Below are 23,901 nucleotides of genomic sequence, written 5' to 3' on the forward strand. Positions count from 1 at the left end.
TACAGCACTACTACCTATAGCGTGGATACAGTTATATCAATATACAAGTGCTTATAGCTTATCCCTGTACGGCAAGAAGAATAAGGTAGACCCGTACAAGTGCTTTCATACCAATGTACCTGTGTCCCCACGTGGGGTGTTGTACCACTAACTATACCGTCTATTGATGCAGACAAGCCCTTAATTTGGTACCCTATCCTTACATTACCTTTCTAGGTATAACTCAATTTCTACCAGACCCAGAGGTTTCCTTTCCAAGTCTGGCAGAAAGCGAGCTCTAGTTTCCAACGCTCCCAGTCAAGTTCTATTTAGCGAAGTCCTAAAAACACGCACATAAAAAAACTCACGTAATTTAGGATCTTTTTGCCAGGCAGTTCATCTGGTGTCGTTCAAAGCAACCCAAACAATGAGAAGAATAGGTCTCTCTACCTCATTTTTCAAGTATGTCTCAATAGGCCTCAAAGCCAGGATAGGCAGATTCCTTGATTTAGTAAGAGGGCTCCTTGCCCACACATTTGGATTTGATTCTTTAATCCTGGACTAAGGCACCTCCTCCCATTTATTATAGTTATTAAATGCAATGGAGGCTCATAGGGACTTGCCGGGCCTGTCTCCCAGCCCTAAACTCAGACACCCAGCCTGCCTCTCCCACAGCCCATGCAGTCCCTTTTTAAATGGCAGCACCATTGTCTACTCAGAGGAGAGATGAAAGGAGAGGTGGGATTTTTTTTTTTTTTTTTTTTGCCAGCCCTCTAGCCATCCTGGGCTCATGTGTGAGGAAGGTGGCAAAGACCCAGTTTTTTCCTTTTGGCCCAACCACAGTCAGGGATCCTGGGCCAGCCCACAAAGCACTGCCCTGGTCTGTGCAGTGCGGGCTCCGCATGGGAGGAATTTCAGCCTATCCTCCCCGACAAACCTGTCTCCCCCTAACCGGGTCTTGACCCCAATCACTGGTTCTATTCCACTCCATTTGTCTAGCTTCCTCCTTCCCTAGTTTCTACATTGTGCTTGGTTCTCACCTTCCCCCACTTTCCCCTACTCGGTCTGTTTCCTCTTGCCTGTGCCTCTGCCTGACTGTCTTCCATTCAGTTCTTCCTCCCTTCCTTGGCCTAATTATCTCCACCCAGTTCCTCTTCCCACCTTTCTCCACCTGGTTTCACTCCCTCCCTTTTCCTGATTCCTCCTTTACTCTGCCCAATGACTCAGCCTGGCCTCTAGTGTCACTGTCCAATACCTGATGTTAGCCGTACACGAAGATGGATCATTTCATGATTTAGCATGACTCAGCTAAGCTCCCTCTAAGCTCTGCTCTTCAGGTGTCCCTCCCGCCACAGCCCCACTGCTCCTGCCCTCTGCCTTGGAGCCCCTGGCCAGCAGCTCCTGGGAGCCTCCTGTTTGGGGTGTGCAGAGCAGGGGGCGGGGTTGATGCCAGGGTGTCCCACTCCCCTGCCCCTGTACCCCATCTCCACAGAGTGGGGTGGGGGGTGAAGGACATGACAGGGCTCAGGATGGAGGGAGCTTGCTGTCAGCTGTTGCTGTGTCTGAACAAGCAGTATCTCTCTCTCTCTCACCCACCCACACACTCTCTGTCTTTCACACGACCTCCCAACATATACTTCTATTATTGTTTTACTTGATACTTCTTTCAAAATGTGTTGTTTTAGTTTTTTGACTAGTCTCTGTGTAAGTGGACTAAAACTCATTGGGGGTGTTTTGGTTGGCTAGCTCCCAGTACCAAGAGAAAGGGTCGATGGGAAATCAGGACCCTGAGACTGACAGTGCCCAGGAACAATGGGGAGAGGCCGATGCTCCAGGTCAGCCTGATTCACAGGGTGGGCAGGCTGATCAGGGAGTCAGGAGGGTCCTGTCCTCTGTGTGAGCTGGAATTGCCTGGGTCAGACAGAGTGGGGCCGAGCTAAGGAGAAAGCAGAGGCCCGACCTGAGCTGGGGAGTAGAGCCGTGCCAGCCAGAGGGGCCAGAGGAGCAGTTCAGGAAGCAGGTCAGGGCTGGGAGCAGAGTCACAGAAGCGGCCCAGAGAGCAGACCTGTCCTGGGAGCAGAGCTGCAGCAACCAGAGCCAGAGGGGCCAGAGAATCAGCCCAGGGAGCTGGAGGCAGAGCAGCAGCCGTCCTGAGGCAGAGTGGTGCTGGAGCTGGAGTAGTCTGGAGCCAGGTGCAGTGAGCAGCTGGGGAGAGCAAACCTGGACAGTGGGCCAGTGCAGGGAGACACCCCCAGCCAAGAGGCCTTGCAGGCCATATTTGGGAGGGGATCGTAACTTGGAGCGGGGGTGATGCTGGGAAGAAGGGTCCTGCCACCTAGAGCCTGAGGGTGTGTAGCCACTGCCAAAGCAAGTGTCCAACCCACAGCATCCCTGCAGCAAAGCTAGGGTCTGAGAAGGAGACCTGGGACTTGTGAGGAACAGACTGAACTTCCCTTACATTTCAGAGATGCTGGTTGTGACATCCCCGGGCTACAGAGCGGGTTTACATGTTTTGCTTTAACCTTCCCCATTTTTTCCTTATTTTTTTTTAATTGATTGCTGTTTAATAAATTGTATTTGCTTTGCACTGTATGTAATGATCAGTGGGTCAGGGGAGCATCCAGTGCAGAGAATGCACCCTGGAGTGGGGACACCCTAGCCCCCGCCCTAAGTGACCATGACAAGGTTGAGAGTTGAGCCCTCCAGGAATCCTGGGCTCAGCCTTGTTGGGGTTATGCGGACTCTGCCACACAGGAGAGTGGAAGGGGAGCCCTCAAGGTCCGGCAGGCCTAGGGTGACCAGATGAAACGGACAAAATATCGGGAAACATGGGGGAAGCAAAACAAAACAAAAAAAAACCTGGAGCAGAGTTGCCGAAGGAGGGGGGCGGTGGGGGCGGGGGGAGAGCGGCCGGAGCAGCCAAAGCCGCAGTATTGGGACAAATGGCATGCCAATGGTGCATCGGTCAGGACACGGGACAAATAACTAAAAATCGGGTCAGTCCGGATTTTGTTGGGACGTCTGGTCACCCTAGGCAGGCCTCTGGGTAAAGGAAGTGGGAGTGACGACTCAGATCCTTTCGCTAGCCCCTTTCACTGGGGCTAGTGTATAAGCCAGGAAAGTTCCCCACAATAGCGGGACCATTCCCCCGCTTACATATGCATTTCATAATTTTTATTTCTCTCTTACGCTTAAATTTAATTCTTTGGGTAGTAGTAAAATGTCTAACCTGTCCTGGCTGGAGTAATTATCCCTACGGTAACTTTTTAAAAATACTTATATCTAGGTTTTTTGTTTCTATTGGTGGTGCACATCCGCGCATTATCTTGCTATGGTGCACATAAAATTCATTCTGCAAATGGATGGAAAAAATTAGAGGAAACACTGTTCAGCACTCTCCTAATGATATATTGTTCTAGGAACTATTCCATAGTTCTCCTTTCTTATTGTGGGTTTATTGACATAGTAAGTATGGAATAATGACCGTGCCTGGTACATGCCTTTATCATTGACATGCTTTTTGTTTTTTTTTTTTAATAGATCTAGTTTTTCATTATTAATCTTTATTTTTTAATTTTATTTCCTTTTTTCCTTTTTATATATTTATAGTCGTCGAAGGCAATTCAGTTATACAGCTGCATAAATTGCCACGTAATAGTCCACCTTTTTGAATTTGACAAAATTATAAAAAAAGGTCCGTAGTTCTCATGATTAAAAAGATAACCCTTAAAATACAAATTGAACATAAAATGACGTTTGCTAATTCTACTCCCATTAAAGCTCACTCGGATGTTGATGCTGGAGACTAAAGACGACAGTCAATAATATAATTCAAAGTATTTCATTGCCCATCATTTTAGCAGAAACATTATGATAAGGTGCTTACCACTCATTGTTGGATGCGGCAGGGGCAGGGTGCAGTGGGGCAGTGACCTGATGTTAAGGTTCACTGGGATGAAGAATTCAAAACCCTTTCCCAAATTTAGTCACCTCCTGTTCTTACCCAACATCATGGCCAATGCAGTTATGCATTTTCAATACACAAACCTGCAGTACACTGAAAATGGATAGTTTGGGGGAGCATAAAATACATTTAACATGAAAATGGACACTGTACTGATTGGTAGAGTGGTTCTGTTTCATGAAATTTTGCTTCATTCTGAATTGGAACAAAACCTGAAAATACTGAAATTCTCCATGAAGAAAAATTCTGGAGAGGAAAAAATCATTTGGGGTCAATTGAAACATTTCATTTTTGACTTCTGTTATTTTGGATTATATTATAATCTATAATACTCTAAAATAAAGAATTCAAAACAAAAAGTCATTTCAAAACAACAAATCAAAAAGTTTCATTCCCAACGTGTCAACATTGTTGGAACTTTCCCCCTCTGAGTTCTGAAACAAAATTCCAGTAAACTGACCCAATTTTGCAAAGCGTTTCGATTTCAATGGCACATTCTGACAGAACATATTTCTGTCAAAGTTTCTCCGACCAGCTCTACTGATTGGGCTGATGTGCTGGGGGCGGAGGGGAAAGAGGAACAGTGTCACATAATTCTGTATTCCCGCTTCCTAATTTAGGTTTCAGAGTAGCAGCTGTGTTAGCCTGTATTCGCAAAAAGAAAAGGAGTACTTGTGGCACCTTAGAGACTAACCAATTTATTTGAGCATAAGCTTTCTTGAGCTACAGCTCACTTCATCGGATGCATTCATGGTAAACCTAAATTAGGTTTACCATGATGCACAGAACATAGGGTCTTGCTTGCACCATTTACCAATGTGAGAGTGTGAAAGAGTCTACACTCACAGGCTGAGAAGCTATAAGAAGGTATTACTTACCTGCTTTAACTCATATATTCTTCCCTGTTCCTGTTAGATGCTTTTCTTGCTCCACTCCTTTTTGCTGGTCCTTTGGCATGTCAGTAATATCAATTTAGATTCCCTTAGACATAGAGGAGAAAATGGAGAGAGGATGCTATGTTGGGGGAAGGACAAGTTTCATGTCGATAAGTGAGTGAGAGTTTAAGCGACTATGAGACAATAAGTAGGTCTCGGCCATGTCTACATGCAGATGCTACCAGCAGTTCGGCTGAATGGATGTACGCATCAGTAGACTCCCCAGCGTAGGCAGGGACAGATTAAAGCATTTTGGAGCTGCGGGCACAAAGGAAATTGCCCCCCGCCCCACGCCTTCCTGAAACTAGAGAGATCACATGTTAGTGGTAGTAGAGGGCCACAAAATCCACTAAAACCCTTTGGCGAGCCATACGCCCTTTTTTCCCTGCCCCTCTTTCCAGAGGTTACATACTCTTCCATGAGACAACACTAAGCAGCACCAGCTCTCACGGCACTTACGCAGCAGGAATAGCCTTAGTAGGCTTTGCTTCTAAAGAAACAGATCCCGGGGCAGGTAGCATGCCTTCTATGGCCAGCAGCAGGCCACAAGCGCCACATGGAGGATACAGGAGCAACACAGTGAGATCAGGAAGGTGGGGGGAGGAGGGGGCGAGGGCAGGGATGACGGGGGAAGTAGAGAGGGGAATTTGTCCCTTCCGGAGGTGACGAGTCATACAAAGTGATCTGGCAGCCACAGGTGGCCCCAGGGCTGCCAGTTCCTCATCCATTTTTTCCCAGTGGTTGGGTTCCCTCCTGAGGTAGGGCCCCCCAGCAAGTGCACTTTGAGTACATTGGTTAATCCAGGCCCGAATGTAGGCAGGGCTCCAGTGGTTTGCAGTGTTTTTAATTAATCTGAAAAGTGTTTAAGCCTCAAGCCATCAGAGCCACAAATGTGAGGGCTCTCACCAGTATAAATGAACTGGGGGTAGCAGCAGTGGGAAATTGTTTTGCAGAATTCTCTCAGGCAGACAAGGACCAATCTGGTCTAACACCTACATTGGTGTGTCTGGAGTAAACTACAATTTAGATTACTTCTAAACTTATTTGCTTCTGAATTTGGCCCTTTGTCAACTTTCTCTCTGCAAAGAACCTACGGAACTGTATAAATAATAAATAATCATGATTATAAGAAGACAAAGTTTGCAGAGTTCAGAAGTTGTATACAATATTGCAAAGGGCTCCTTTCCTGTTAACCTACCATCTATCTTCATCAAGATATTGTAATGACAACTGAAAGCCACCATAAAGGCAAGCACATTCATCTTTCTTTATTGATCTCCACGCATTTTATTTCTTTGCTGTGGAAGTAGGCCAAACCTCCTACACGTTTACATTGGATTAATGCTGTGCCAGACTTGGCTCTCACTGAAAAAGTCTTTGTCTGAGAGACCAATACAAGACTCCCTGGTCCTCAGTCTCAAATGTCCATGTATACAGAGGGTTCTCTCCAAGTTAGAATAATCAGTTCTTTCTAGGGAGTTGTCTCTATTTCTCTCTGTTGGTAGTAGTCGATGGATCTATTTATTTTTAATGATAAGTCTCAATGTACCTTGTATGTTTGGTATAATTATCCCAGGCTGTCCTGAGGATTGATGGGGCTCTCTGTAAAGTATTATACCTTAGACCCTAGCCAATTCCTCTTCCATCTCTGACTAGGTCTCTCCATCTCTCTGTATCCACAATACACTTGGCTGCCTCCTGTCTTCTTGCAACTGGCCTTCAGCCTATGGCCACAGGCCCAACACCTACTGATGACAGAGACCTCTTTCTACCAGTAAGCCAGAGGGCTGAGCTAAAGGGGAGCAGAAGGTACTTTAGGGATGAAATTAAAGTTGCCTTAAATAACAATTAAAATTAATTAATTGCATTAAATAACAACTTGCTAACAGTTGCCCAGGATGCTCTCAATCAAAAGGAGTGTGTGTCAAGGGATGGAAAAATTCCCACTGAGGAAGAGGGATAGAAAACATTTGTTTGTTTCTTATTTTATTTACATGTACAAAACTACAGCAAGGGGGTACATGGAAAATCCAAGATGAAGGCAGGCAATGGGTAAATGTCTCTTTCTAACTCTTGTTTTCTTTACTAAATCTCATATTGGCATTTTATTCCAGCCTTCTACTGCACAAGAGCAATGGCAGATTTCTGTGTTTTTCCATGTGTCAATATTTAGTCTGTATCTGATTTTCCCCCTCTTGTGACAATGTATTGAATGTCACTTTAAAATGCAAAATGAATAAGGCAATAAAACCATACAATTGACTATGATGGACACTGTTAATTCAAAAGGGAAAACATGTATGTACAAGTAAAGGAACTTCATAGGTGTGGTAAGCAGTGGTCTTACATCTTTGGTCAATGTCGGTAAATGTCCATTTTGCAGTATGCACACAAACCAACAAAAACATATTTCTGTCCCTGATAATTGAAATTTACAGATAGGCAATGTAACGAAAATGATGCTTGAGAACTTCTTAGAATATGATTTAAGGATCTTTACTTTGCATATTTTTACATGTAATGTTGACCATTTGTGTTTTAAGGGTTAGAAAGCTTTAACTTTTTGAATCTTAATGTCCACTGTCATTACATAATTATTGTCTGAGCCTCCCCATAATGTCCCATAACTGTGAACATTTGAATGGATAAAAATTTAAAAAAGCTGAAATCACAGAATTTTGCTCAACTGTGAAAAGTTAAATCAATAAAAATTTTAAAATGCTTAAAAGTAAGCATCAATATTATCCATCTAAATTCTAAAAAATAAAAATGAATTCTGCCAAGCACAGCAATATTCTTTGAAAAAGTCAGTCTGACTCAGAAAATAAGAAGATTGTTGGTTTGGTTGGGTCAGATCATTTTTTTCATGTTATTAGTAAAACAGAACAAACAAAAAACAGGTTCTCACCTCTATTTTACTGGACAGTTTCCAAAGTTTTTAGACCAGGGGCACCTGTATAACATTTAATTATGTGGACTCAGTTGATAAACTGCTGGGAATTCTTACATCCTGTACTTCCACTCCACCCTTGAATCCTCCAAGTGGGTTATAATTAATAGTAAGAGAATTGAGGAAGACAAATGAGTATCTATGTCTTCTGTATCATTACAGTCTGACACCTCTGACCTATCGTCTTAATCATTAGGATGGAAAGGACAACCTGAATTATCCAAATCTGTCATCACAATCCCCATTTTTCCCAAAAGGTCATATTTCTCTCCCCCATCTTTTATTTTGTTACAGGTCTTGATTACCTGAAACCTCAGTTGTCCAAGTTTATCTAGCATCCATAGCATTTGAGAGATGGAGACTGTGCAGCAGCCCTGATCAGTGATAAATTTCAAATTCATTGAAGGGAAAAGTATGTGAGAAGTAAATGGGACCAATTCAGGCACATCCCAGTCCTGCTGCAATTTAGGCTATTTGATTGTCTGCCACTTCTTATAATCAATCATTCGGTTTCTTGCACCCCACTAGAGGAGGCAAGGCATAGATGCCGGCCAGGTAAGGAGACAGGAGACAAGATCCAAGGGCAAGAGAAGCAGACACAGGAGTAAGGGGAAAAGAGTGGAGGGCTCAGATGGCAAATTTAAATGCAGGCCAGTGGACAGCTGCAGAAAGTCCTTACTGGCATTCCAGCATCAGGAGCACTGTCAAAAGGTAATGTGCAGTACAGATCGCTCACTCCACCCTATTATTATTGAAGTCCGATTGACTGTACTCATAGGCTTTAAGGACAGAAGAGCCCATCATGATTATCTAGTCTCACCTCCTGCATATCACAGGTCACAGAATCTTGCCCACCCACTCCTATATAGCCCATAACCCCTGGCTGAGTTACTAATATCCCCAAATCTTGATTTAAAGACTTGAAGTTACAGAGAATCTACCTCCCATTCTACTGTAGTTCAAATCAGCAAGAGATGCATGCCCCATGCTGCACAAGAAGGCAACCGCCCTAGAGTCTCTGCCAGTTTGACCAGAGAGAAAATTCCTTCCTGACCCCAAATATGGCGATCAGTTAGACCCTGAGCGTGTGGGCAAGACCCAGCAGCCAGACACCTGGGAAAAAACTCTCTGTAGTAACTCAGAGCCCTCCCCATCTAGCATCCCCATCTCCAGCCATTGGAGGTATTTGCGAACAGCAGTGGCAGATGGGCCTTTAGGGGGAGCGTGATTAGGCCTTTGCTCTCTCTGCGGTCTGGATAAGTGAGGAACATGCAGATAACATTGTCTTCCTGTTGGGGCTACTCCCAGCCCAGAGCACTGCTGCCTCTGTCAGTTTCACGATGCATAAGAACCAGCCCTGGAAAGAAAGACACCAGTTATTAACTATGGCTTTGTCTACACTACCACTTTTGTGGGTAAAACTTTTGTCAGTCGGGGTGTGAAAAAAACCGCCTCTGCCAGACAGAAGTTTCACCAGCAAAAGTGGTACCGTGCCCAGCGCTACGACGGCAGGAGTCATAGCCTCGCTCGCTGGGGGTGGTTCAATTATGGGGGCAGGAGCGCTCTCTCCTGCCACCAAAGGGCAGCTACACAGGAGACCTCAGAGTGGGACAGCTCTGCCACTGTAAGGTCTGTACTGTAGACATAACCTATATCTTAGCAGCGAGAGTCATCTGGTCTGGGCATGCTTTAAGGATCATCTGACCGTTCCGTACAAGAAAGGAAAGCCACGATTTTTAAAGTGCAGTAAAGGCATCGTTTTTAAAGGAGATAATTTTCCTGCGAGTTTTAGTGCTATGTGGAGCAGCTCCTCTGGTCATATAACAGTGTCTTTATTTTGTTCTTCATAACATATATCAACCGAACCATGCTCTAATAGTCATGTGCCTCGCCAAACCGATTCTCGGACTTTTGCAGCAGTAGTTGGCAGGTAGGGGCTGTGCATGTTGTATGCAAGCAAGACTCTGCAACCCTCCAGCGACTCCATAGGCACCCTAGGAGTGCTGGAAAGCAGTTCCCACCGGGTGAAAGTTTCATGTTTATCACTTCCATCCACTCAGCTATTGGCAGCCATTGTGGAGTCCATGCAACAAAGTCTCCACACTCCAGCCCTGACGGATATGGCTAGGGGAGAAGATGATAAGCCCTGCAAGACAATGGCCACAGTACTTCCCTCTACCCCACCACAGCATTCCCCCCAAAAGACTTAGGGAGTAGCCACTTTCTCATAAAAATCACTAACAACCCTAATGTTTTACATGAACATGCTTAATCTTGAAATACTAATCTAGTTATTATTGCCTGGGGAGGTTTACCATAAAAGGGACTGATTTTGTTCAATTTTTGTTGTGATTACAATCGGTAAATGTAGTATATCAGATCTATATGATCAGTGAGACTTGGGGCAGAATGAAAAAGGAAGGGGAAGCTGAGTCAGAGAGGTAGGGTGTATCTTCTTTTCTGGTTAAAGCAGGGAAAGCTTTTATGAAGCTGTTGCCCAGGGTTTTCCCCCAGATTTGCTTTTTGTTTTTGTGATTGTTTGATGGATAATAAGCAAGCCCTGAGGAAAGGGCTTTTAAGAGACTGAGGCTTGGAGATACTTTTCTATTGTCTGACTGGTGAAACTGCCCAGTAGCTTACATTATTATATTTTGGGAAAAATCAGTGTAAATTATTTTTCTTTACCTCTTTTTTTAGTAATGTGACGTTTGATAAGAAAGGTATAAATTGAATGACTTACTTTGAAAATGCGGATCGTTAATATATTCTATGCACTTATTAAGGTCTTGATTCTAAAGCCCTTTCCTGCATATCTTCCTCCCATTGTAGTGTTTAGGAAAATACCTATCATATATTTCATCCCGTACTGAAAGCCTCCAAGATTTGATTCTGTAAACACTTATGAACATGTACAACTTTATTTATATTAAAGTCAGCGAGACTAGTCACTAAGTAAAATTACATGCTTGTATTAAGTGTTTGCTTACCAGCTAAGGCCCAGAACCTGCAAAGTCAAAAATCACATATTTCCAATTCATATTACTCAGCTATCAGGTTTTCCTGAGAATTAGGTCCATTAAATCTTTTCTTAACTTACTCTGCATACATGTGTGGAGTGTTAGTGCTGTTAATTGAATTGTACATATATTCATAAGGCATTTCTATGATGTTCATCCCCCTCATACCCCAAGAGTGAGTGCCTTTAAATGGAAATATTATCCCCATTTCTCAGCTAGGGATTTGAGTTACAGAGATTAAGTGATTTGCCAAAAGTCAAAAAGTATGTACGGGATACAGCCAATAAAAGAACCCACATCCTCTGATTCTCAACCCTGTGCCTTAAACACAAGACCATCCTTAATCTGAGGTCTTGTTTACAAGGAGTTTAACATAACTTAGATTTTTATATGTACAAAGAGTCCCCATTGTACAAGCTGGACTGACAACATATAATATATCATACGTATACAAAAGACAAGGCTATACAATGTAGGATTTTGGACAGACCAGACCTAAAAAGGAATGTTGTAAGAAAAATTTGAAGAGGTATTTTTGCAAGTAAAAGGTGAGATGGACTTTCAAAAGGAGTGTTAGTCAAGCTATATTAGTGTATTTAAGTAGCCACTGGAAGACTTAATGGAATGTAAGATAAAGAGTTTTTGTGCTTGGGAGCAGCCACATGCCTTTTAGGAAAGGGGTGCCTGCAGTAAAAGTTTCTATCCTCATGGTTTTTTTTTCCCTCATGCTGGATTTTTGTCTTCATGGCAGTGTCCTTGCCCTCTCTTGGCACAAAATAATAAGATATACTATATGCAGAGCCAGAAGCTCTGCTAATACTTAAGGTTGCCTGACACTCCCATTGCAAGACCCTGTTTCCAGTTGCTTATAACTTTACCAAATTTTAACCATTTGGACTTATGTGCCAGATGTCTGCTTTTGGCTGAGTTTTTTTTAGGAAAACTTGGGCAAAATTGGTTCAACTATTTCTGAGAATGACATGGGGGAAAATAAGTTGTTTAGCCCATGTGAAAACACACACACACACACTTACAACTGCTTCAGTGAGAAGCTGTCATACAACCCTTCATTCTCTACAGTTGTTCCCCCCCAAACATACACACACACACCAGTAACTGTTAGAAAACAACCCAAACTTCCCACTTTCAGTACCTTAAAATGATCTCTTTGGCTAGTACCCACATTTCAGTGTCTTAAAATATCAGTCTGTGGCCAGATAACTACATATTTACTATTTCCAAAACTCTTAGGTGCTCATATTTTGTATTAGATCATTTAAACAAAAGCAGATGTTGCCTAGAAAATATTGTCTAAAATTGTTCAGTATCTATAGATCCACAATATGCGGTCACCATTTATGCCACTGCACCTTCAGCAAATTCAAACCGCTACTTACCTTAAGGTAGCACCTAAAGTCTGCAGCTGACGGCAAGGTTCTATTATGGTAGTTGCTGTGTGTATATGGAGTGGGAGACAGCCCTTAAGAGCTTACAATCTAAAACAGACGAGACAGAGTGTGTTAAACAGACGCCTGGAGGGGTGAATTGACTTGCGCACAGTCACACAGCACATCCGTGGCAGAACCAGCAATAGAAATACAGGTCTCCGGACTCTCAGGCCAGTGTATACAGTTTGTGTGGGGCCTACCAACTAGATCTCTGCAATGTATACATTTTGTGTGGAGTCTACACCACTCTAACCACTCTATTGATTTCCACAGTTCTCAGTTTACTCACTTTAACATGGTAAGATATCACAACATATTAGTAATTTGAGGTGTTATGTCCAATGAAAGGCCAACTACTTACTACAGTACTTTAGGACATGATCCGGAAAACCCTTAAGGGACCATGCCCCAGTTGAGAGTTGCTTAAGGCAGCACTGGGCTGTCTTCTGTTCATGGCGCGTTTGCACACGCACGCACACACAGTTAGAAACAGAACAAACACTTCCCCTTAAAGGCTGCAGTGTAACATTCCTTTATTTCACAGAATCCAGAAATCTAACACACAACATCCAAATAGAGAGAGGGAGATCTGCTACCAAAGGCAGAGAGGTCCAACTCAACCCATCTTGTTCCAGGCAACTCTTTTGCGGATTGAAATCTGAGGACCCAGATCACACGCTTCCTTCAGTGTCCCTTAGCCTGCAAGCAGGACCAGGAAACCCCAGAGAATTTATAATAGCTTGTAATTTTAACAGTTTTCAATACACTACAGTTGCCCCTACTTCTACTAGAAGAATTCTCAACTGGCCAGCTGTGCACATTCATACCACTCAAGCAAGGCAAAGGGGACTGAACTGGGGTTGAAAATTTGGTCCAAAGAACCTATTTTGCCATAAAAAAGTAATGAAGAATCAGTTTCCAAGTTAGTTTAAGGGAAGCTTGGAAAAACGTTTAAGAACATTTTTAGATTAATGTAAAGTTCCAAACCAACTCAAATTTCCCCAAAACTCTTCCTCCCCAAAACCTGCATTGCAGGACTTTCCTGGCACTGCTACGTAGCTCTGATTTTTCCATTCTTCTAATGGCTAGGCATTTTCTTTCACGCTTACTATATCAACATCTAACCAGGGCTCTACTGGAAAGTACAACTAAAATGGGACTACCTGCACGGGAAAAACAACTTCATTCACTAAATCCTGCAAACTGGCCTTTTATGAGGTTACTCATAAAAGTTAAGCATTCATGTTTTCCGCTTAATGCTTGTCTAATGAAAGACGATATTCCTGTCAGTTTTAAGTTGTACTCTTAAGAGTCTTTGGGGGCTGATCTACCACAGCACCCGGGGCAACGCTCCAAAAAAATAGAATAAAGTCATAGTAAAATAGATGTACCTTCATGCCCATTCTTCGTGCCATTTGCAGCTCTGAATTAAACAGAATAGCTCTTTCAGATGAAAGATCCCCATGGGGCAATTTAGCATAGCAGCAGGCCTTTTTTGAAAAGCCAAGGAAGAACACTGAATGATACAAACTCTTCAGTAACATGCAATGTTGCCAGCTCTCCAAATTTCACTTCCATTTTTATTGCAAATATTGTGATATTTGGTGCTTTTCTTAAAGCCCCAGGTTCTGGATTCATGTCATTCTGAGAATCTCATTTTTCATTAAAAACAAAACAAAACACATTTCTAGCCCTCATGGTTGAGGTCAAAAGCTTGAAAATCAAACCTACATGCCCTGAAGTCTCAAAAACTGGAAGGCAAATAAAAAGCACTCAATTTTTTATTTTTATGCCAATTATGATTTTTGAATGTTTGTGGCTGGCAGTGCTGAATAAAGACAAATTAGAATTCTCCACCTACAGTGTTAACCTAGAGCTGCCATTGGTTTTATATTTCTTTTCATAGAACAGAGGTTCTCAGTCTAGTGTCTTGGACCTAAGTAGTGCCTATGAGAACTTTCACGGTTTCACACTGCCCTCTCTGTGCACCAAAATTTCAAATGTGTGTTTTGCCAACTTCTGATTAAATTAATCTTGATTTCCAGAAATTGCTAAACCATTCCTTAGACGTTAAGATATTCTTGAAAAGTGATATTTTATATTCATTTCAATGTAATTGATTTTCCTTTAGAGCACATTAGATTGTGCCAAAACCAGGTAGATGTATTTAAAAATTCTATGGGGAGGATGCCATTGGCCCTCTTACAAAGAGATTTCTCTTCTAAGCAATTCGGTCAATAACTTATTGGATGATCAGAGGTTGCCACCTGGCAACTGCTAGAAAAAACCTTGTGTAAATCCCAAGGCTGCTCCTTCACATCAGCACCAGGAAGACTGAAGGGGAAGTGTAACATTTTGGCAAAGTCATCTATGTACATATTTTTTTTTTTAAATGAATCATCTTTATTCCATCACATTGTGCACTAGTCTTCAATGAAGAGCCACAATCTTATTGATGCTGACTATGTCATTTCTTCCACCTGTCTTGTTACCTCCCCATCCTGTTGCCTCATGCATGAAATTGCCATGTAAGCCCCGTCAGGTAAGGAACATGTCTTCTCATCAGTACTGTGAGGCACCTAGCACACTTGAGTGTTGTAAAATAACAAATACTAATAACTACCAAGTGTTTGTAAGGGGTCCTGAATTTTGTAAAAGAAAGGGAAAAAAAGATGAGTCCCTGAGCTCAAGAAATTTGTTTACTCTTCACTTCTGAACTATGTAATTTAATATGTACAATAGTTTAAATATCAATAAAATGTTAGTTTAAAATGCTGGACAGTTTCTTCATCCTCGTCTCTGCTTGCAAGGTGAACTTTTAGTAAACAATGCTGCAAGAAGTTCACAAGCTGGTCTTCACCTCCATGCCTACTTTAATGGAATTATGAGTCACATGTCCTCTCAAACATTATCACAACAATGGATGACAGAACGTTAATGTGTACTGGAAAAAGACCGACTAAACTGTTAAGGAAAGGAACAATCTAATAGAAATACAGGAAAGAAGTGAAGTCAAGTGTGTTTGCTGAAGAATTAAATTGTGTGCAAAGCTAATAAAACTCTAACTCAAACTGACCGTTCAAGTCAAAATCTTGTTTTCTTAAAATGAAGTCACAGGTTTTACAGCTATTAAACTTCCATGCACTCTGACTGGCCTGATAGCATAACAGATCGTATGTGCTTTCCCCACAAAAGACAGAGTGTTCTGAGCTGAATGATTGGCTCCTTTAGAACAGGAGGAGTGGTGGTGGTAGAAAAGGGAAATGCAGCATTTCTTCAACACAAGGGGAAATGTTTAAATGAATTCAACATGCTCAATCCCCTGCACAGCATTAACATTCCAAACTAGGAAAGCAGACAAAACTTGGCAGACATGCATACGATAAATAAATAATCTAATTCCAACAAATGTTAAAGTAACTTACTTATACAACATGTCGCTCTCAGCTACAGAAGCCTGACCGTTTCTATAGGTATTACAACCCTGACAGACCACACCTTTAAATAACTCCTGCCTCCAAAGTTTCCAACAGAAGTATTGTTTGTAGGAAACAAATGACAATGACAGCTTTAGCCGTTAACAATAAATGCAGAATAAGAAGGCTCAAGACCTCATTTGTGTCTCACCAGTTTTGCACCAGTGTAAATTCACTGACTGAAATGGAGTTCCCTTGGAGTTAGGCCAATGTAAGATGAGAACTGGGAACTGTTTTTTATTATAGAATTTGTTGATTTCTTTTTTTCCAATCTAAACTTCTAGTATCAGAAATATAATGTTCATCTAAAATCATTACTTTACTCATAACCTGGGACATGTTACTGAAAACATGGAAGGTTTCATGGCTCTAGGTTGCTTGGGCAGAATGAGTACCATTTTAAACTTGATTAGGATCTGTTCTACCTAGAAGATCTCATTCACTTGAATGCTTATACAGGTGTCTATTAATAGGTGGTAGAGAAGATGACAGTTTGGAAAACTAGAGTCTGACTCTGACTCAGCCCCTTAGTCTGGAAGTTTTCCTTGCAAAAGGTGAGCAGGTCACCATAGTCAAGGAAGGTAGAGAAGGTCAATGACAGATAACAGAGAAGAGGGAAGAGACGACGGGAGTAGAGGACTTAGAGCAAAGTGGTAGTATAGATGTTGACAGATGAGAATTTATGAAGCGCTGGATAATGGGCCGAAGAAGAGAGGGCAGGTGAACAATGCTAAAAGAGACATAGTGGTAGTCAGATAGGGAATTCAGCGATGGAAAGTGAGTGGGAGAACTGATCCAGGGTTGCAAGTTAAGCTAAGAGAGAAAGTGAAGGAGAAAGGAGGCTAGTGAGTTTGGTAGGAATTTTATCTGTATGAAGTTCTAAATTATACAGTTTAATTCCTTTATAAGGCTCTAACATCACAGAAAATCTTCATTTTTGCTCCCTTGACTGGATAGTCTGTGTATATCAGCAGGAATCTATTATGTGAAAGGATCAGGGCCCAAACAAAAAACGTTCTGATTCTTATTTGTAGGACAGTGATTCCGCAGCCTATTGCATATACAGGTCTATACAAGACTCTGAAACATACATTTAGGTTTTTTTTGTTTTTCTCGGTGATTGGATGATTTGTGTGTGTTTCAACACGGTCAGTGATGTGTCAACAAACTTAAGACTGGAGGTGTGCAACACCTCCCAAGGTCCCACTATAGCAACGCTGCGGCTCTGAAACCAAAGTTTGGCAGCAAGATTGCTCTCAACTTGAATAGAGAATTTTAGGCATGAAGCCTCTGCATTTTGGAAACATAGTTGCATCAGAAAATTTTGGGACTCCATGATTCTCTGAAAAAAAGAGGTAAAGCTGCCAAATGCCTCAATACCACAGGGTATCCAGAATGATATATAATGGTTTGGAGTCTAAAGTCCCTGAGTATGACTACAACACAAGCAGGCTACTTACAGCTACCCTAATGAGTGTGGGAACAGGGGAAATGAAGCCCTATTCATGTGGAGAAGACCAAGGGCTTCAAATTTTGTTAGGATGTGATTTCTTGGTGAAAAAAATCTTTTTTTTTTTTATTCAGAGCCACAATGGAGACTTCTAGGAAAGGAAATTTTGGAAGAACCAAAGATGATGCTGAGATGATCAGCAGGCTACAATCTGTGGGGAGTTCCTTGGCAGATTAGTAAAAGGAATTGATCACTGGGGATATGTTGGTCACACCAAATGCTTCCAGGAGGTCTAAAGGTATAAAATACTAGAATCATGTGGGTTTCTTCCAGACCCACATAAAGATTCACAGTAGGGCTGTCAAGTGATTAAAACAATTAATTGTGATTAATAGCACAATTAAAAATTAATTACGATTAATCGCACTGTTAATAATAAAAAACATTTATTTAAATATTTTGGATGTTTTCTACATTTTCAAACATTTTGATTTCAATTACAACACAGCATACAAAGTGTACAGTGCTCACTTTATTTTTATTACAAATATTTGCATTGTAAAAAACAAAATAATATTTTTCAATTCACCTAATACAAGTACTGTAGTGCAAACTCTATCATGAAAGTTGAACTTACAAATGTAGAATTCTGTACAAAAAATAACTACATTCAAAAATAAAACAATGTAAAACTTTAGAGCCTACAAGTCCACTCAGTCCTACTTCTTTACAGCCATTGCTCAGACAAGCAAGTTTGTTTACATTTGCAGGAGATAATGCTTACAATAGCATCTGAAAGTGAGAACAGGGCCATCAAGATATTTACATGCCAAATAAAGATTCATATATCACTTTGTGCTTCAACCACTATTCCAAAGGACATGCATCCATGCTGATGACAGGTTCTGCTAGATAACAATCCAAAGCAGTGCAGACTGACCCATATTCATTTTCACCATCTGAGTCAGATGCAACCAGCAGAAGGCTGATTTTCCTTTTTGGTGGTTTGGGTTCTGTAGTTTCTGCATCACAATGTTGCACTTTTAAGACTTCTGAAAGCATGCACCACACTTTGTCTCTCTCATATTTTGGAAGGCACTTCAGATTCTTAAACCTTGGGTCTAGTGCTGTAGTTATCTTTAGAAATTTCACATTGGTACCTTCTTTGCATTTTGTCAAATCTGCAGTGAAAGTGTTCTTAAAATGAATATGTGCTGGGTCATCATCTGAGACTGCTATGACATGAAATATATGGCAGAATGCAGGTAAAACAGCAGGAAACATACAATTCTCCCCCAAGGAGTTCTCTCATAAATTTAATTAATGCATTATTTTTTGAACGAGCGTCATCAGCATGCAAGCATGTCCTCTGGAATGGAAGAGGCATATGAATGTTTTGCATATCTGCCATGTAAATACCTTACAATGCCATCTACAAAAGTGGCACGTGAATGACTGTTCTCACTTTCAGGTGACATTGTAAATAAGAAGTGGACAGCATCATCTTCCGTAAATGTAAACAAACTTGTTTCTCTTAGTGAGGGCTGAACAAGAATTAGGACCGAGTAGACTTGTAGGCTCTGAAGTTTAACATTGTTTTGTTTTTTAATGCAGTTATGTAACAAATAAAATCTACATTTTTATGTTGCACTTTCACAATAGAGGAATTATACTACAGTACTTATATGAGGTGAATTGAAAAATACTATTTCTTTTGTTTATCATTTTTAGAGTGCAAATATTTGTAATAAAAATAATAATAAAGTGAGCACTGTATACTTTGTATTCTGTGTTATAATTGAACTCAATATATTTGAAAATGTAGAAAAATATCCAAAAATATGTAATACATCACAATTGGTATTCTACTGTTTAACTGTGCAATTAAAACTGCGATTAATCACAACTAATTTTTTAAATTGTGATTAACTTTTTTGAGTTAATCGCGTGAGTTAACTGCGATTAATCAACAGCCCTAGTTCACAGACCCCAAAATTGCTGAGGTAGGTATCTTTTGAGACATAAGTTTAAGGCCAGATTCTTATCTTGCGCCAGTATAAAAGATTACACAAGGTGCAAAGAGAGGAAAAACTCTGCCAAATCAGAGTGGATGAGAAGTTTGGCATAGGAAGTGCACTCTCATCCTGCTAGACTTTAGATTGAATTCATTAGTAATAGGGTTCAAAACTTATTTAGACATGTCTTAGCCAAGGCAAATATACTATAAAGGTGTAATTAGATTTCAGCTTTGAAATCACACATTGAGATTAACCAAAAGGATTTAAAAAGAACGAGGAGTACTTGTGGCACCTTAGAGACTAACAAAATTATATGGGCATAAGCTTTTGTAAAACCCACTGGGTTTTAGCCCACAAAAGCTTGTGCCCAAATAAATTTGTTAGGCCTTGTCTACACTACGAGATTACTCCGATTTTATAGAAGTCGATTTCTGGGAACAGATTGTATAAAGTCGAGTGCGTGCGTCCACACTAATTTGGCGTAGTGTATCCACAGTACCGTGGCAAGCGTCGACATTCCGAGCGGTGCACTGTGGGTAGCTATCCCACAGTTCCCGCAATCCCCGCTGCCCACTGGAATTCTGGGCTGAGCTCCCAATGCCTCATGGGGCCAAAAATTTGTTGCAGATGGTAAGGGGAAATGTCATCAGTCAACCCTCCCTCTGTGAAAGCAACGGCAGACTATCATTTCACGCCCTTTTCCCTGGATTGCCTGAGCAGACGCCATAGCACAGCAAGCATGGAGCCCGTTCAGCTCACCGCAGCAGTTATGACCATTGTAAACACCTTGCGTATCATCATGCAGTTTATGCAGAACCAGAACCTGAAAAACCAGGCGAGGAGGTGACGGCAGTGCGGTGACGAGTGATGAGGACATGGACACAGATTTCTCTAAAACCGTGGTCCCTGGCAATTTGGAGATCGTGGTGTTAATGGGGCAGGCTCATGCCGTGGAACACCAATTCTGGGCCTGGGAAACAAGCACAGACTGGTGGGACCGCATAGTGTTGCAGGTTTGGGATGATTCCCAGTGGCTCCTAAACTTTCGCATGCGTAAGGGCACTTTCCTGGAACTTTGTGACTTGCCTTTCCCTGCCCTGAAGCGCAAGAATACCAAGATGAGAGCAGTCCTCACAGTTGAGAAGTGAGTGGCGATAGCCCTATGGAAGTTTGCAACGCCAGACAGCTACCGGGCAGTCGGTAATCAATTTGGAGTGGGCAAATCTACTGTTGGGGCTGCTGTGATGCAAGTAGCCCACGCAATCATTGAGCTGCTGCTATCAAAGGTAGTGACTCTGGGAAATGTGCAGGTCATAATAGATGGCTTTGCTACAATGGGATTCCCTAACTGTGATGGGGCCATAGACGGAACCCATATCCCTATCTTGGAAACGGACCACCAGGGCAGCCAGTACATAAACCACAAGGGGCACTATTCAGTGGTGCTGCAAGCCCTGGTGGATCACAAGGGACGTTTCACCAACATCAACGTGGGATGGCCGGGAAAGATTCATGACGCTTGTGTTCATGTTTAACCAGCTGCAGGAGGGGATTTACTTCCCAGACCAGAAAGTAACTGTTGGGGCTGTTGAAATGCCTATAGTTATCCTTGGGGACCCAGCCTACCCCTTCATGCCCTGGCTCATGAAGCTGTACACATGCACCCTGGACAGTAGTAAGGAGCTGTTCAACTACAGGCTGAGCAAGTGCAGGATGGTGGTAGAATGTGCATTTGGACGTTTAAAGGCGCGCTGGCGCAGTTTACTGACTCGCTCAGACCTCAGCGAAACCAATATTCCCATTGTTATTGCTGCTTGCTGTGTGCTCCACAGTCTCTGTGAGAGTAAGGTGGAGACATTTATGGCGGGGTGGGAGGTTGAGGCAAATCGCCTGGCTGCTGAATACACGGAGCCAGACACCAGGTCGATTAGAAGAGCACAGCAGGAAGCGCTGCGCATCAAAGAAGCTTTGAAAACCAGTTTCATGACTGGCCAGGGTACCGTGTGATGCTTCTCTTGGTTTCTCCTTGATGAAAACCCACCCCCTTGGTTGACTAATTCCCTGTAAGCAACCCGTCCTCCCCGCTTCGATCACAGCTTGCTTGCAAAAGAAATAAAGTCACTATCGTTTAAAAACCATGTATTCTTTATTAATTGATTCTAAAAATAGGGAGATAACTTACAAGGTAGCCCGGGTGGGGTGGGGGAGGAGGGTAGGAGGGAAGGAAAAGGCCACTTCAAAACTTGTTGAATGACAGCCTTCTGTTGCCCGGAGCCTCCTGCCCCTGTGTTCTTGGGCGTCTGGGTGAGGAGGCTATGGAACTTGGGGAGGAAGGAGGGCGGTGAAACAGGGGCTGCAGTGGCAGTCTCTGATCCTGCTGCCGTTCCTGAACCTCCAACAGACGCTGGAGCATGTCCGTTTGATCCCGCAGTAGCCCCAGCACTGCATACTGCCTCCTTTGATCTTCCTGACACCACTTCTCATCTCGATCGTCCCTCCTGTCCTCACGTTCATTGGCCGCTTTCCTGTACTGTGCTACTGTGTCCCTGCACACATTCTGCTGAGCTCTGTCCATGCCGGACGACTGCATGAGCTCAGAGAACATTTCATCACGCGTGTGTTTTTTTCGCTGCCTTATCTGAGTTAGTCTTTGGAATGGAGGAGGGAGGCTTGAAACATTTGCAGGTGCAGGAGGAAAAAAAGGGAGTGAAGTATTTAAAAAAGATACATTTTACAGAACAATGGCTATAGTCTTTCACAGTGAACACTATTCACATTACATAGCACATGTGACTTCGGTACAAGGTTGCATTTTGCATCTTATATTAAGTGCAAGTGGCTTTGGTGTTAGAGATCTCACACGGGCAACAGAATTCCGCTTTAGGCTTCTGCAACCTTCATAACAGCAGCACCCTCCTTTCTCATACCAAGCAAAGCCTGTTGAGTTGGCCATTTAGTGCTGCGGTTTTAGTGTTAACGTGCAGCAGCAGAAACCAAACTAACCCCCCCCCACTCCAATTCTCTGGGATGATCGCTTTACCCCTCCCCCCATCGCATGGCTGGTATCAGGGAAGATCACTGCTAGCCAAACACGAACAGCTCAGCGCCAATGGGCTCCCACCCCGCTTGGCTAACTGCGGGTAGGATTTCCTTTCAGCCACAGACAAACAGCCTAGTAGGAACAGCCACCTCTGAATGTCCCCTTTATTAAATTCCCGTATTTCAACCAGGTTACCATGAATGATATCACTCTCCTGAGGATAACACAGAGAGATAAAGAACGGATGTTGCTTGAATGCCAGCAAACACCAGGACCATACTCTGCCAGGCTTTGTCATGCAATGATACCAGATTACTTGCTACTAGAATGGCGTGGTAAAGTGTCCTATCATGGAGGGAGGAATAAGGCTGCTCTCCCCAGAAACCTTCTGCAAAGGCTTTTAGAGTACCTCCAGGAGAACTTCATGGAGATGACCCTGGAGGATTTCCGCTCCATCCCCAAACACGTTAACAGACTTTTCCAGTAGCTGTACTGGCCACGAATGCATCCCAAGTCCTCAGGGCAAATCAATCATTAAAAAATGCTTGCTTTTATAACAACAGTTTTAGAAGGTACACTCACCAGAGGTCCCTTCTCCGGCTTGGTTAGGTTGGGAGGGTATTTCAGTATTTCAATGCATAAAAAGATCCTGGCTGTCGGGGAGAAAGGTGTGCCGTGTGCTCTCCTCAAGCTCATCCTCCTCCTCCTCTTTCCCGTCCGCAAAATCCTCAGGCATGGGGGAGAGTACCCCTCATCGGAGTCCACAGACAGGGGTGGGGTAGTGGTGGCGGCCCCTCCTAGAATTGCATGCAGCTCAATGTAGAAGCAGCATGTCTGGGGCTCTGTCCCGGAGCGTCTGTTTGATTCTTTGGTTTTCTGGTACGCTTGTCTGAGCTCCTTAAGTTTCATGCGGTGCTGTGTTGCGTCCCTGCTGTAGTCTCTATCCCTCATGGCCTCTGAGATTTTTTGAAATGTTTTGGCATTTTGTCTTTTGGAACGTAGTTCTGATAGCACGGATTCATCTCCCCATACAGCGATCAGATCCAGTACCTCCCGTTCAGTCCATGCTGGAGCTCTTCTTCGATTCTGGGACTTCATGGTTACCTGTGCTGATGAGCTCTGCATGGTCACCTGTGCTGATGAGCTCGCCTGACCAAACAGGAAATGAGATTCAAAAGTTCCTGGGGCTTTTCCTGTACACCTGGCCAGTGTATCCAAGTTCAGAGTGGCTTCATTGTGTGGACGGGTGCAGGGTTAATTCGATTTAACGCTGCTAAATTCGACATAAACTTGTAGTGTAGACCAGGCCTTAATCTCCAAGCTGCCACAAGTACTCCTCGGTTTTTTTGCTGATACAGACTAACACGGCTACCACTCTGAAACCAAAAGGATTTAGACAGACTTGCCAAATCTCATCTCTCACATGACACTTACAAATCTCCCTTGGATGTCAAGCTGCATAGCTGCTGTAATATCATGCACAGCTGCAGGAGAGCAAGACAACATAGGAAACGCTGCTAGCCCTTTTGGGTTGTTAGGAGTAAGAGTAGCAGCTTCTCCCCCCATGCTGCGCATACACAGCGTGTCCCTCCTCCCTTCCCTCCTAAAAGGGAGGAGGGACACT

At 42.9% G+C, this 23,901-nt stretch overlaps 1 protein-coding gene across 1 annotated transcript in view; it reads right to left on the bottom strand.

Annotated features, from left to right (window-relative positions):
• Window positions 1–6,846: 6,846 nt before the first annotated feature.
• B3GNT2 (UDP-GlcNAc:betaGal beta-1,3-N-acetylglucosaminyltransferase 2) overlaps window positions 6,847–23,901 on the bottom strand; it is a 69,269-nt gene continuing 52,214 nt past the window's right edge. Inside the window, exons 2-3 of the transcript XR_014710985.1 lie at window positions 12,243–12,341; window positions 6,847–9,185 (exon numbers count right to left, since the gene is read on the bottom strand). The gene's annotated coding sequence lies outside the window, so the exon portion shown is untranslated. The remainder of the gene's footprint in view (window positions 9,186–12,242; window positions 12,342–23,901) is intronic.

Source organism: Lepidochelys olivacea, assembly GCF_965140295.1.
Source record: "Lepidochelys olivacea isolate rLepOli2 genome assembly, chromosome: 3".
Classification (NCBI taxonomy): Eukaryota; Metazoa; Chordata; order Testudines; family Cheloniidae; genus Lepidochelys; species Lepidochelys olivacea.